Here is a 16,040-nt window from a genome sequence, read left to right on the forward strand (position 1 = left end):
ACATCTAACGAATTGTGTATAATCAGGTAAGAGAGGATGTGCTCCGCTAGCATTTGACTGTATCAAGAATGGTGGGGGAGTAGATTCAGCACATTTTTTGGAATACAAACAATATACACTGTTCTATATTGGCAATGGTTTATTACACTGCACAGCACTTTGGTTGAAATCCCATTTGAGTAATAGGATATCAAATATCTGTCAAAAGGTAAGGGCTCTGCTATCTATTAAACTGCAGGTTAAATGACAGGGAATAATACACTGAAAGATTTGAGAGGTGGGAAGGTAAGATGCAGAAGTTACATAACCAAAGGTGAATTTTATTTCATTTATCTTCCGAACAGAGAATCAGCCAAGCTAGTTCCTTTACTAACATATACAGACCAATTTGTCTAGTAATCTTAATTACTTAAATTGGGTTATTTTGGCATAATTGCATCTAATAACTGTTTGAATCTTTACTTTAGTTTTTATTAGAGCTTAAGCATCTTGAGAATTTTGATGGGTCGTTAACTTTTAGCTGGTATTGTGTTGATTTTCCTAGTCCATCTTGACATTCGTGGTCATGAAGATGAAGATGAAGCTACGTGTTAGTCATCTGGGAATCTTTAATTATGTTTTCACTCAACCTCTATCTTAATGCAGGTGCTTGGATGTTGCGGAAGGAGTTATGTCTTACAGAGGGCAGATTGCAGTTATACATATAAATAGCGACGGTAGTGAAGAAGGGGCAACATTTCTAAAGATTCCCTAACCATCTGCTGAACCAGAAACTCTGATGGTTGGGATGAGTTTAAAGCAACTAAAATTTTTAACCATTTATCGAGGAGTAATCTTTTATATTCGTTACATGGTAATATAAATGTAGAACTAGTAAATGATTATGATTGGTATGAGTAGGAAACAAGCCAGTCAAGCATGCATGAATCTATTGAATAAGCTTTAGAAAATTCTGGTCTAAGTGGAATAGGGGATGGATGTCACCCAATGAGATTGAGTGTAATCTGGTTAAACACTAACATTGGTCAGGAAAAGTGCTCCCTGTGAAAAGTCTTGATTAAGATACAGAACCCGACTGAGCAACAAGTGATTAAAAGTGTGTCCTGCAGTGTATATTTCTACTTCAGTTTATCCCAGAGATGTTTTCCTTTTTGCATTTTATTTCTTTTTCCAGTTTCTTTGAGTTTGTCACTTGTTCTCACATAAATTTACTCTGTGCAGTTGCAGAAGATAGAGTAGGTTGAAGAACATGCATAATTGCATATGCTGTTTCGGAACTTGTAGCATTTAATTCTGGTCCATATACCCTTTAGTTGCAAGCATGAGGACCTACCACCAAATGGCGGCAGTTATTTTCCTCGGCCATTGAACGGTATCAGTAAGTCCCATTTTCTTTTGATCTGCCTCTAGATACTTTATAGTAGCTGACAACTTTCTTGGACATGACTTTTTCAAACCATGGTATTGTTGTTCAATTTCGATGAAATTCCTCTCTACAGGTAACATTTCTACATATTAATGTACAACTTTTATTTTGACAAAGTGACTACATTTGCTATCTCACATTTTCATGGAATTCTTCAGCAAATTTGATACTGCGGCTTGTAATTTTCCTGGGCAGGGGAGCATGCAACTTGCTAATCACAACTGTCTTGGACATGACTTTTTCCAACCATGGTATTGTTGTACAATTTCGTTGAAATTCCTCTCTACAGGTAACATTTCTACATATTGTACAACGTTCATTTTTACTAAGTGACTATATTTTCTATCTCACATGTTCTGTGGGCGGGAGTGCTTGCAACTGCTAATTAAATAAAGCGATGGGTTTTCATGACACAATGCTCTGCACATGAATCACATTCCAAAATACCATCTAATGTTTTACTTGTAATTAGGTTTTGGCACAAACTGCTGGTCATGATTCATATCTACCAATCAGCCATAACCTTGTTGTATCGATGGTGAGTTAACGACGGCAGCACTCTTCTACACATTATTCCTTTGCAAACAATATAGGATGTTGTATTATACATGTTTATAACATAATATTTCTAGTAGCATACTTTCTGCAAATTAATATAACGTTTCAAGAAGTAGAAAGTACTTTATTGTCCTCATATGGATAAGAAAAACCCACATCTCATATTAAATAAGCAAACTCATACCAAGAATTTTGTATGATCAACTATTTAACTGTATACTAATTGCATCCCCTGTCCTGCTTAAGCTATAAAGTGTATTCCGGCTTAATTTATTTACAAGAAAAAGTTAAGTAGATCGGTACCACTAATATGACAATATGACTCGTTACCAAGTTTGGTACCACTTAATAAGACAATGTGGCTCAATTTGTTAGGACTGATGGAGTATTCTTGTCCAACTGTACATATGACATGATTGGTACCACTTAATAATTAATATGACAATATGACTCATTGTTCGATGACTGTTAGAGCTACATTTTGTCAAATTGTATTTACATTGTACAACTTGCACATTCAAGGTCTGTTACTAACCTCATTTGCATGGTTGTGACTTGTTTTTCATATATTGTGGAACTTCAAAAATAATTTAATCTTTTATCTTATATTGGTATGCTTCCGTGTTTCTGGAAATTACATCTGATACATCTTATATTGTGATCATTCTCTTGCATTTAATCTTTAAATGCAAGAGACTCTAATTAGTAATTACAGGGTGATGGGAAGAAGATTCAGATCCTTGAGTATGGTCATGGTACGAGGGAGAATGATCCTTACCACACGAATCCTCCTTGTACTGCATTTATTAATAATCTCCTTCTACTCTATAAGCATATGGAAATATTTAAATAATAAGTTATATTTTCTCAATGGTTTAAGGTCGAGTGTATGTAATATGAATTTCTTAAAAACTAATTACGTAATTTAATTTTTCACGTTGGTTTCTCTAATATCATTAAGAGAGAAAATGACCGAAATTAATCATATTTGGGGGTCAGAAATGACAGAAAATTCTGACTACTATTAACTTATGAACATAGACAATACATTCGCCAAATAGGTGCTACTGTTGCTTCTCAAAAGTGGGCTGAAGTTTCAAGTTTCCGGTTTCTCTGTTCATTCACTCTGATACTGATTTGAATCTTGTTGTGTTTCATAGATACTGTTCATAAACTCAAGCGGAAAGTCTTTATCTATTGTACAGATTGGGAAATAAATTGGACATACCACCACGTAAGTCTGCTGATCTTCTAAATTTCTTCTTTCAAATCCTCATTGCAGACACCTTTTATGCTCTCATATTGAGGTTCTCATTATATACATTGTACAACTTGCACATTCAAGGTCTGTTACTAACCTCATTTGCATGGTTGTGAATTGTTTTTCATATATTGTGGTGGGAACTTCTAAAAATATTTAATCTTCTATCTTATATTGGTATGCTTCCGTGTTTCCGGAAATTACATCTCATACTTTGCTTTTTGGGTGTAATATATCTTTCAATGCAAGAGACTCTAATTAGTAATTACAGGGTGATGGGGAGAAGATTCAGATCCTTGAGTATGGTCATGGTACGAGGGAGAATGATCCTTCTTACCACACGAATCCTCCTTGTACTGCTTTTATATATAATCTCCTTCTACTTTATAAGCATATGGAACTATTTAAATAATAAGTTATGTTTTCTCATTTGTTTCAGGACGAGTGTATGTAATATGAGTTTTTTTAAAAACTAATTACGTAATTTAATTTGCACGTTGGTTTCTTTAATATCATTAAGAGAGAACATGACCGAAATGAATCATATTTGGGGGGCAGAAACAACAGAAAATTTGGACTACTATTAACTTATGAACATAGACAAAACATTCGCCAAAAAGGTGCTACTGTTGCTTCTCAAAAGTGGGCTGAAGTTTCAAGTTTCCGGGTTCTCTGTTCATTCACTCTGATACTGATTTGAATCTTGTTGTGTTTCATAGATACTGTTCATAAACTCAAGCGGAAAGTCTTTATCTATTGTACAGATTGGGAAATAAATTGGACATACCACCACGTAAGTCTGCTGATCTTCTAAATTTCTTCTTACAAATCCTCATTGCAGATACCTTTCATGCTCTCATATTGTGGTTCATGTTGAGGTGCTACTGTTTCTTCTCAAAAGTGGGCTGAAGTTTCAAGTATCCGGTTTCTCTGTTTCTTCACTCTGATACTGATTTGAATCTTGTTGTGTTTCATAGATACTTCTTTTGATTTACAATTATCTAACCATAAAGCTCAAAGTTATTTACTTCACATGTATGCAGTAAATGCTATAAAGGATGCACCATTGTCTACAAGCTGTCCTCCGGGGAACTGTTTGTCGGACCAAAACTTAAGCCGCTTCAGTTAAATTTTTTACCCATAATTTATTTTAGTTTAGTTTTGAATTCATATATTCAGTACTCCTGTCCTTATTGTTTATGCTGTCTGAAGATCTCAGGAGCAGGACTATGTGGCTGGGCTAGCCCTGTTTCACCTCTCGAGGTAGTCCCTAAAGGTTCATAATAAGATAGAAGAATCGAGCTTATTTAGTATGGTTTCGTAAATCCTCCTTTCTTCATAATTAGATGCCAAGCACAGTCATCTTGGTTTTGCACATTATTGGAACTTACAGAAGGCATTGGGCTGATCGTTGGGGCTTCTGTAAGCATTATTTGAGTTTTGCTATAGCTTTTTTTCTCAAAGTTCTAGCACATCTAACGAATTGTTATCATCAGGTAAGATCGTTTGGGCTTCTGTAAGCATTATTTGAGTTTTATTATAGCTTTTTTTCTCAAAGTTCTAGCACATCTAACGATTTGTGTATAATCAGGTGAGAGAGGATGCGCTCTGCTAGCATTTGACTGTATCAAGAATGGTGGGGGAGTAGTTCCCAGCACATATGTTGGAATACAAACAATATACACTGTTCTATATTGGGAATGGTTTATTTCACTGCACAGTACTTTGGTTGAAATCCCATTTGAGTAATAGGATATCAAATATCTGTCAAAAGTTAAGGGCTTTGCTATCTATTAAACGGCAGGTTAAGTGACAAGGAATAATACACTGAAAGATTTGAGAGGTGGGAAGGTAAGATGCAGTAGTTACATAACCAAAGGTGAATGTTATTTCATTTATCTTCAGAGCAGGGAATCAGCCAAGCTAGTTACTTTACTAACATATACAGACCAATTTTTCTAGTAATCTTAATTACTTAAATTGGGTTATTTTGGCATAATTGCATCTAATAACTGTTTGAATCTTTAATTTAGTTTTTATGAGAGCATAAGCATCTTGAGAATTAAAAATTGATGGGTCAGTTAACTTGTAGCTGGTATTGTGTTGATTTTCCTAGTTCCTCTTGATATTCGTGGTCATGATGATGAAGATGAAGCTACGTGTTAGTCATCTGAGAATCTTTAATTATGTTTTCACTCAACCTCTATCTTCATGCAGGTGCTCGGATGTTGCGGAAGGAGTTATTTTTTTTACAGAGGGCAGATTGCAGTTATACATATAAATGGTGATGGTAGTGAAGAAGGGACAACAATCTAAAGATTCACTAACCATCTGCTGAACCAGAAACTCTGGTGGCTGGGATGAGTTTAAAGCAACTAAAATTTTTATCCATTTATCAAGCCAAATTAGAGGTGTAATTTTTTATATTTGTTACATGGTAATATAAATGTAGAACTAGTAAATGATTATGATTGGTATGGATAGAAAACAAGTCAGTCAAGCATGCATGAATCTATTGAATAAGCTTTTGAAAATTCTGGTCTAAGGGGATGGATGTTACCCAATGAGAGTGAGTGTAATCTGGTTAAACACTGACATTGGTCAGAAAAAGTGCTCCCTGTGAAAAGTATTGATTAAGATACAGAACCCGACTGAGCAACAAGTGATTACAAGTGTGTCCTGCAGTGTATATTTCTACTTCAGTTTATCCCAGAGATGTTTTCCTTTTTGCATTTTATTTCTTTTTCCAGTTTCTTTGAGATTGTCACTTGTTCTCACATATATTTACTCTGTGCAGTTGCAGAAGATAGAGTTGGTTGAAGAACATGCATAATTGCATATGCTGTTTCAGAACTTGTAGCATTTAATTCTGGTCCATATACCCTTTACTTGCAAGCATGAGGACCTATCACCAAATGGCGGCAGTTATTTTCCTCGTCCATTGAACAGTATCAGTAAGTACCATTTTCTTTTGATCTTCCTCTAGATACTTTATACAGTAGCTCACAACTTTCTTGGACATGAGTTTTTCAAACCATGGTATTGTTGTACAATTTCGATGAAATTCCTCTCTACAGGTAACATTTCTACATATTAATTTACAACGTTTATTTTGACAAAGTGACTACATTTGCTATCTCACATGTTCATGGAATTCTTCAGCAAATTTGATACTGCGGCTTGTCGTTTTCGTGGGCAGGGGTGCATGCAACTTGCTAATCACAACTGTCTTGGACATGACTTTTTCAAACCATGGTATTGTTGTACAATATCGATGAAATTCCTCTCTACAGGTAACATTTCTACATATTAATGTACTACGTTCATTTTTACAAAGTGACCATATTTGCTATCTCACATGTTCTGTGGGCGGGAGTGCATGCAACTGCTAATCAAATAAAGCGATGGGTTTTCATGACAGAATGCTCTGTACATGAATCACATTCCAAAAGACCATCTAATGTTTTACTTGTAATTAGGTTTTGGGCACAAACTGCTGGTCATGATTTATATCTACCAATCAGCCATAACCTTGTTGTATCGATGGTGAGTTAACAACGGCAGCACTCTTCTACACATTATTTCTTTGCAAGCAATATTGGCTGTCGTATTATACATGTTTATAACATAATATTTCTAGCAGCATACTTTCTGCAAATTAATATAACGTTTCAAAAAGTAGAAGGTACTTTATTGTCCTCGTATGGATAAGAAAAACCCATTTCTCATATTAAATAAGCAAACTCATACCAAGAATTTTGTATGATCAACTATTTAACTGTATACTAATTGCATCCCCAGTCCTGCTTAAGCTATAAAGTGTATTCCGGCCTAATTTATTTACAAGAAAAAGTTAAATAGATCGGTTATGACTCGTCACCAGGTTTGGTTCCACTTAATAAGACAATGTGACTCAATTTGTGAGGACTGATGGAGCTTTATTCTTGTCCAACTGTACATATGACATGATTGGTACCACTTAATAATTAATATGACAATATGACTCATTATTGGAGGACTGTTAGAGTTACATTTTGTCAAATTGTATATACATTGTACGACATGCACATTCAAGGTCTGTTATTAACCTTGCATAGTTGTGAATGGTTTTTCATATATCGTGGTGGATATTTCTAAAAATATTTAATCTTTTATCTTATATTGGTATGCTTCCGTGTTTCCGGAAATTACATCTGATACTATACTTTTTGGGTATAATATATCTTTCAATGCAAGAGACTCTAATTTCAGGGTGATGGGGAGAAGATTCAGATCCTTGAGTATGGTCATGGTACGAGGGAGAATGATCCTTACCACATGAATCCTCCTTGTACTGCTTTTATTTATAATCTCCTTCTACTTTATAAGCATATGGAACTATTTAAATAATAAGTTATGTTTTCTCATTTGTTTCAGGACGAGTGTATGTAATATGAGTTTTTTTAAAAACTAATTACGTAATTTAATTCGCACGTTGGTTTGTTTAATACCATTAAGAGAGAAACTGGTCGAAATGAATCATATTTGGGGGGCCGAAACAACAGAAAATTTGGACTACTATTAACTTATGAACATAGACAAAACATTCGCCAAAAAGGTGCTACTGTTGCATCTCAAAAGTGGGCTGAAGTTTCAAGTTTCCGGGTTCTCTGTTCATTCACTCTGATACTGATTTGAATCTTGTTGTGTTTCATAGAGACTGTTGATAAACTCTAGCAGAATGTCTTTATCTATTCTACAGATTGGGAAATAAATTGGACATACCACCACGTAAGTCTGCTGATCTTCTAATTACTTCTTTCAAATCCTCATTGCAGACACCTTTTATGCTCTCATAATGAGGTTCACACACACACACACAGACTAGTGCAGGCTCATATACTATATATATGTATATTTAATAGGAAACAAATGTTATATATCTTTGCGCCCCACCTAAAAAAAGATTTTGTGGTTTTGCTAACTATTGAACTGGAGGTTAAGTGACAGGGAATAATACACTGAAAGATTTGAGGCGTGGGAAGGTAAGATGCAGAAGTTACATAACCAAAGGTGAATTTTATTTCATTTATCTTCCGAACAGAGAATCAGCCAAGCTAGTTACTTTACTAACATATACAGACCAATTTGTCTAGTAATCTTAATTACTTAAATTGGGTTATTTTGGCATAATTGCATCTAATAACTGTTGGAATCTTTTATTTAGTTTTTATGAGAGCATAAGCATCTTGAGAATTTAAAATTAATGGGTCAGTCAACTTGTAGCTGGTATTGTGTTGATTTTCCTAGTTCCTCTTGATATTCGTGGTCATGAAGTTGAAGCTATGTGTTAGTCATCTGGGAGCGAGCTGTTTTCTTATTACTGTAAAATGAAATTATTTTTTTAACATAAATCTGTTTTCAGAGACTTTATGTTGATGTTTCTTTTTATGTCTTTACTTAACCTCTATCTTAATGTGCAGCTCAGATGTTGCAGAAGGAGTCGTTCTTATAAATAGTGATGGTAGTGAGGAAGCGGCAAAAATCTTTAAAATTTTCGAAACATCTGCTTAGCCAGAAATCCTGATTGCTGGGATGAGTTCAAAGCAACTCATATTTTGGTCTTTTTATCAAGCAAAACTGGAGGTGTGATTTTGTATGTTCGTTTCATAAATTTTGAATCAGTTAACTGATTATGATTAGTATGATTAGGTAGCAATGCAGTAAACATTCAATAATCTATTGAAGAAGCTTTTTGAAATTTCTAGTCTTAGTGGAGGGATGTGACCCCATGTTAGAGATGGAGTGTAGTCTAGTTAACCACTGAAATTGGCCAGGAAAAGTGTTACCTGCGAAAAGGCTTGATTACGATATGGAACCCGACTGAGCAGCAAGTGATTACAAGTGTCCTACAGTGTGTATTCCAAGGTTAATTTATCCTAGACCTGTTCTCCTTTTTGCCCTTTATTTCTATTTTCAGCTTCGTTTTGAGTTTATCACTAATTCTTCGGTAAAATTACTCGGTGCGGTTGCAAATGTTACAGTTGGTTGAAGAACATGCTTACTGTGTTTCAGAAATTGTAGCTTTTAATTTTGGTTCACAAGGACCTACGGCCAAATGGCGGCAGTTTTTTCCTCGGTCATTGAACAGTATCTGTAAGTCCCATTTTCTTTGACCTACCTATAGATCCTTTATACAGTAGCCCAAATTGTCCTGGGCAGGTCCTTTTTCGAACCACAGAAACCTATATTGTTGTACAATTTCGTTGAAGTTCCTCTCTCAAGGTAACAATTCTCCATAATAATGTATAACGGTTCATTTTTACAAAGTGACTCCATTTCCTATCTCACATGTTCATGGAATTCTACAGCAAATTTGATACTGCGGGACTTGTCGTTTTCGTGGGCAGGAGTGCATGCAACTTGCTAATCAAAGAAAGCAATGGGTTTTCATGACAAAGGTAACAGTTCTCCATAATAATTTGTTACGGTTCATTTTTACAAAGTGACTACATTTGCTATCTCACATGTTCATAGAATTCTTCAGCAAATTTGATACTGTGGTTTGTCGTTTTAGTGGGCACGGGTGCATGCAACTTGCTAATCACAACTGTCTTGGACATGAGTTTTTCAAACCATGGTATTGTTGTACAATTTCGATGAAATTCCTCTCTACAGGTAACATTTCTACATATTAATATACAACGTTTATTTTGACAACGTGAATACATTTGCTATTTGCTATCTCACATGTTCATGGATTTCTTCAGCAAATTTGATACTGCGGCTTGTCGTTTTCGTGGGCAGGGGTGCATGCAACTTGCTAATCACAGCTGTCCTGGACATGACTTTTTCAAACCATGGTATTGTTGCACAATTTCGATGAAATTTCTCTCTACAGGTAACATTTCTACATATTAATGTACAACGTTCATTTTTACACAGTCACCATATTTGCTATCTCACATGTTCTGTGGGCGGGAGTGCATGCAACTGCTAATCACATATAGTGATGGGTTTTCATGACAGAATGCTCTGTACATGAATCACATTCCAAAAGACCATCTAATGTTTTACTTGTAATTAGGTTTTGGGCACAAACTGCTGGTCATGATTTATATCTACCAATCAGCCATAACCTTGTTGTATCGATGGTGAGTTAACGACGGCAGCACTCTTCTACACATTATTTCTTTGCAAGCAATATTGGCTGTCGTATTATACATGTTTATAACATAATATTTCTAGCAGCATACTTTCTGCAAATTAATATAACGTTTCAAAAAGTAGAAGGTACTTTATTGTCCTCGTATGGATAAGAAAAACCCATTTCTCATATTAAATAAGCAAACTCATACCAAGAATTTTGTATGATCAACTATTTAACTGTATACTAATTGCATCCCCAGTCCTGCTTAAGCTATAAAGTGTATTCCGGCCTAATTTATTTACAAGAAAAAGTTAAATAGATCGGTTATGACTCGTCACCAGGTTTGGTTCCACTTAATAAGACAATGTGACTCAATTTGTGAGGACTGATGGAGCTTTATTCTTGTCCAACTGTACATATGACATGATTGGTACCACTTAATAATTAATATGACAATATGACTCATTATTGGACGACTGTTAGAGTTACATTTTGTCAAATTGTATATACATTGTACGACATGCACATTCAAGGTCTGTTATTAACCTTGCATAGTTGTGAATTGTTTTTCATATATTGTGGTGGATATTTCTAAAAATATTTAATCTTTTATCTTATATTGGTATGCTTCCGTGTTTCCGGAAATTACATCTGATACTATACTTTTTGGGTATAATATATCTTTCAATGCAAGAGACTCTAATTTCAGGGTGATGGGGAGAAGATTCAGATCCTTGAGTATGGTCATGGTACGAGGGAGAATGATCCTTACCACATGAATCCTCCTTGTACTGCTTTTATTTATAATCTCCTTCTACTTTATAAGCATATGGAACTATTTAAATAATAAGTTATGTTTTCTCATTTGTTTCAGGACGAGTGTATGTAATATGAGTTTTTTAAAAAACTAATTACGTAATTTAATTTGCACGTTGGTTTCTTTAATATCATTGAGAGAGAAAATGACTGAAATGAATCATATTTGGGGGGCAGAAACAACAGAAAATTTGGACTACTATTAACTTATGAACATAGACAATACATTCGCCAAAAACGTGCTACTGTTGCTTCTCAAAAGTGGGCTGAATTTTCAAGTTTCCGGGTTCTATGTTCATTCACTCTGATACTGATTTGAATCTTGTGTTTCATAGAGACTGTTGATAAACTCAAGCGGAAAGTCTTTATCCATTGTACAGATTGGGAAATAAATTGGACATACCACCACGTAAGTCTGCGGGTCTTCTAAATTTCTTCTTTCAAATCCTCATTGCAGACACCTTTTATGCTCTCATATTAAGGTTCAGACACACACACACACAGACTAGTGCAGGCTCATATACTATATATATATGTATATTTAATGGGAAACAAATGTTATATATCTTTGCTCACCACCTAGAAAAAGAATTTGTGGTTTCTATTGAGAAATGATTTTTGAGTGCTTGTGGTATTTGGTGTAAATACTAAAGATGTTAGTCTGGTCCCAACTTCACTCCAGTGATTAGCCGGCTACCTCTTTTACTTCATATATGTATTATTTAAACTCTTTATTTACAGCTCTCTCCTTTTGCGTCGAATACTGATCTAATACTTTCTGCAATTAATCATTTGCAAGTTGGGGAACAAACAACGCTTGAATTATCCAGATTTTGGCTCACATCAATGCCTCACATCGTAAAGAAACTTATACTGCAACATATATGGAGAAGATCCGCTTAAAGCTTTGGACAGAACTATATAGCGATTTTGAGGTAATTTAAACTAGCGGGCTTTTGTCTATTTGCTTATCTGGTACTATCTTCATATATCCTGATTATGAAAGATAATCCTTTTATTGGCATTAGATAATCAACCAGAAGGCAGCTTTATTATTGGAGTCCAGTATCAGCTGAATGTGATGCATATTTGGCAAACGAAGCGACAAAAATGTTAACAGCAAACAAGTTAGTTCTCAAAGAAATTTCTTGCACCAGTTCTTTTATGATTTTATTATATATAATTCCTTTTATTTTTTGAAAGGGGATCTTAGAATTGTTTTTCGCCTTTGCTTACATAAGAGAGAGAAGTAAATCTTGGAAATCGATTAGTGACAAATGACAAGAATATTAGAAGTAAAAGATGTGGGGAAAAGTATATCTCCCATTGCTGGAGAGTCCTCATTATATATATTAATCATTAAACAGTATCTGTAAGTCCCATTTTCTTTTGACCTACCTATAGATCCTTTATACAGTAGCTCAAAATTGTCCTGGGCAGGTCCTTTTTCGAACCACGGAAACCTATATTGTTGTACAATTTCGATGAAGTTCCTCTCATTTCTCATATTAAATAAGCAAACTCATACCAAGAATTTTGTATGATCAATTATTTAACTGTATACTAATTGCATCCCCAGTCCTGCTTAAGCTATAAAGTGTATTCCGGACTAATTTATTTACAAGAAAAAATTATATAGATCGGTACCACTAATATGACAATATGACTCGTTACCAAGTTTGGTACCACTTAATAAGACAATGTGACTCAATTTTTGAGGACTGATGGAACTTTATTCTTGTCCAACTGTACATATGACATGATTGGAACCACTTAATAATTAATATGACAATATGACTCATGTTCGAGGACTGTTAGAGCTACATTTTGTCAAATTGTATATATATTGTACAACATGCACATTCAAGGTCTGTTCCTAACCTCATTTGCATTGTTGTGAATTGTTTTTCATATATTGTGGTGTGAACTTCTAAAAATATTTAATCTTCTATCTTATATTGGTATGCTTCCATGTTTCCGGAAATTACATCTGATACTATACTTTTTGGGTGTAATATATCTTTCAATGCAAGAGACTCTAATTACAGGGTGATGGGGAGAAGATTCAGATCCTTGAGTATGGTCATGGTACGAGGGAGAATGATCCTTACCACACGAATCCTCCTTGTACTGCTTTTATTTATAATCTCCTTCTACTTTATAAGCATATGGAACTATTTAAATAATAAGTTATGTTTTCTCATTTGTTTTAGGACGAGTGTATGTAATATGAGTTCTTTTAAAAACTAATTACGTAATTTAATTTGCACGTTGGTTTCTTTAATATCATCATTAAGAGAGAACATGAACGAAATGAATCATATCTGGGAGGCAGAAACAACAGAAAATTTGGACTACTATTAACTTATGAACATAGACAAAACATTCGCCAAAAAGGTGCTACTGCTGCTTCTCAAAAGTGGGCTGAAGTTTCAAGTTTCCGGGTTCTCTGTTCATTCACTCTGATACTGATTTGAATCTTGTTGTGTTTCATAGATACTGTTCATAAACTCAAGCGGAAAGTCTTTATCTATTGTACAGATTGGGAAATAAATTGGACATACCACCACGTAAGTCTGCTGATCTTCTAAATTTCTTCTTTCAAATCCTCATTGCAGACACCTTTTAAGCTCTCATATTGAGGTTCATATTGAGGTGCTACTGTTGCTTCTCAAAAGTGGGCTGAAGTTTCAAGTTTCCGGTTTCTCTGTTCATTCACTCTGATACTGATTTGAATCTTGTTGTGTTTCATAGATACTGTTCATAAACTCAAGCGGAAAGTCTTTATCTATTGTACAGATTGGGAAATAAATTGGACATACCACCACGTAAGTCTGCTGATCTTCTAAATTTCTTCTTTCAAATCCTCATTGCAGACACCTTTTAAGCTCTCATATTGAGGTTCATATTGAGGTGCTACTGTTGCTTCTCAAAAGTGGGCTGAAGTTTCAAGTTTCCGGTTTCTCTGTTCATTTACTCTGATACTGATTTGAATCTTGTTGTGTTTCATAGATACTGTTGATAAACTCAAGCAAAAAGTCTTTATGTACTGTACAGATTGGGAAATAAATTGGACATACGACCACGTAAGTCTGCTGATCTTCTAAATTTCTTCTTTCAAATCCTCATTGCAGACACCTTTTATGCTCTCATATTGAGGTTCATACACACACATACACACACACTAGTGCAGGCTCTTATACTATATATATGTATATTTAATGGGAAACAAATGTTATATATCTTTGCGCACCACCTAAAAAGAGATTTTGTGGTTGCTACTTAGAAATGATTTTTGAATGCTTGTGGTATTTGGTGTAAATACTAAAGATGTTAGTCTAGTCCCACTGGTGAAGAAGGTTTTCATGCATCCTCTCTCCATGTTATTCTAATTGTACTTCTACATTTTATCAATCTGGCATATCATGAGCAAAGAATTACAACTAATGGAGTCGCCAGCTCGAGTTTTTCTGCTGGTGCCATACAATTTAGTGGCATCTTGGCTACTGAGTATACTAATTTGAATGTCAAACCTCAGAATTCAGGGCTGGAAGAATATCTTCGCAATTGGTAATATTACAGATCGTAAGGTACTTTTGCACTTCTTGTTCAATTTTATACCACCTCCGTTCCAACATACGTTTTGCTTTTCACTTCTTAAATTATTTGGACCAAATAATTTAAATGTTCAGTTAATAATATTCAATACAATTGTTGTGGATATATAAGCCCTGTCTGTCCACGTGATTTGTTCAATGCTTTAAGAGGTTTAACTGCCTCAGTTCTGTAAAGAGTCTAATCTTGTATAATTGCATTTGTAGTCAACTGAAACAATAATCATAATGTAGGAAATGACACAGGGGTGTCTGACACAAAAAACATTCTCTGCAGTTTGTGGAGAAGAACATCAAATATATTAATGTCAGTAGAAAATGAAGATAAAATATTAAATTACGAGCCTCCTTCAGAGGCCATTGCTATTGTTACAAAAATAATATAAGAAGGAGATCCACAACGATCTTCTGTATGGTACTTTGCATATCGTTCGTCCAGACATATATTGAAGCAATGATAAAAAATAACTCTAACTCAAACGCAGTTGATAAAAGTACAGTTGCAAAGGTGGGATGGTAAATGTCTTGTACACTTTTTTTAATTTACAATTATCTAACCATAAAGCTCAGAGTTATTTACTTCACATGTATGCAGTAAATGCGATAAAGGATGCACCATAGTCTACAAGCTGGCCTCCGGGGAACTGTTTGTCGGACCAAAACTTAAGCCGCTTCAGGTAAATTTTTTACCCATAATTTATTTTAGTTTAGTTTTGAATTCATATATTCCGTACTCCTGTCCGTATAGTTTATGCTGTCTGAAGATCTCAGGAGCAGGACTATGTGGCTGGGCTAGCCCTGTTTCACCTCTCGAGGTAGTCCCTAAAAGTTCATAATAAGATAGAAGAATCGAGCTTCTTTAGTATGGTTTCGTAAATCCTCCTTTCTTTATAATTAGGTGCCAAGCACAGTCATCTTGGTTTTGCACATTAATGGAACTAACAGAAGGCATTGGGCTGATCGTTTGGGCTTCTGTAAGCATTATTTGAGTTTCACTATAGCTTTTTTTCTCAAAGTTCTAGCACATCTAACGAATTGTGTATAATCAGGTAAGATTGTTTGGGCTTCTGTAAGCATTATTTGAGTTTTACATATGTTACTCCGACTCGGGTACGGAGTGTCGGACACGACAGATATCCGAGTGTCGGACTCGGGAACTATGAAAATTGGGGACACGGGGACACTGTCCTATTTTTGGACACGGGTACGGGGACACATCGTAATATACTAATAAAC

The 16,040-nt window shown here is 35.0% G+C and overlaps 1 protein-coding gene across 5 annotated transcripts in view; it reads left to right on the forward strand.

Annotated features, from left to right (window-relative positions):
- Positions 1-16,040, forward strand: part of LOC108193394 (uncharacterized) — a 67,474-nt gene that overhangs the window by 13,613 nt on the left and 37,821 nt on the right. The window contains exons 24-49 of one of the 5 annotated variants that reach the window (XM_064084822.1): positions 27-2,778; positions 3,145-3,218; positions 3,965-4,038; positions 4,087-4,162; positions 4,289-4,369; positions 4,458-4,508; positions 4,592-4,741; positions 4,837-5,096; positions 5,463-5,656; positions 6,043-8,870; positions 8,937-9,152; positions 9,269-9,380; positions 9,447-9,509; positions 9,596-9,685; positions 9,802-9,902; positions 9,995-11,162; positions 11,526-11,599; positions 11,990-12,125; positions 12,219-13,587; positions 13,687-13,760; positions 13,945-14,018; positions 14,203-14,276; positions 14,729-14,780; positions 15,400-15,481; positions 15,553-15,619; positions 15,703-15,778. The gene's annotated coding sequence lies outside the window, so the exon portion shown is untranslated. Of the gene's footprint in view, positions 1-26; positions 2,779-3,144; positions 3,219-3,964; positions 4,039-4,086; positions 4,163-4,288; positions 4,370-4,457; positions 4,509-4,591; positions 4,742-4,836; positions 5,097-5,462; positions 5,657-6,042; positions 8,871-8,936; positions 9,153-9,268; positions 9,686-9,801; positions 9,903-9,994; positions 11,163-11,525; positions 11,600-11,989; positions 12,126-12,218; positions 13,588-13,686; positions 13,761-13,944; positions 14,019-14,202; positions 14,277-14,728; positions 14,781-15,399; positions 15,482-15,552; positions 15,620-15,702; positions 15,779-15,861; positions 15,874-16,040 lie in introns of those variants that run through there. The other 4 variants (XM_064084821.1, XM_064084819.1, XM_064084825.1 and 1 more) reach the window with 4 other exon arrangements.

The sequence above is a fragment of the Daucus carota genome, chromosome 1 (assembly GCF_001625215.2).
Source record: "Daucus carota subsp. sativus chromosome 1, DH1 v3.0, whole genome shotgun sequence".
Classification (NCBI taxonomy): Eukaryota; Viridiplantae; Streptophyta; class Magnoliopsida; order Apiales; family Apiaceae; genus Daucus; species Daucus carota.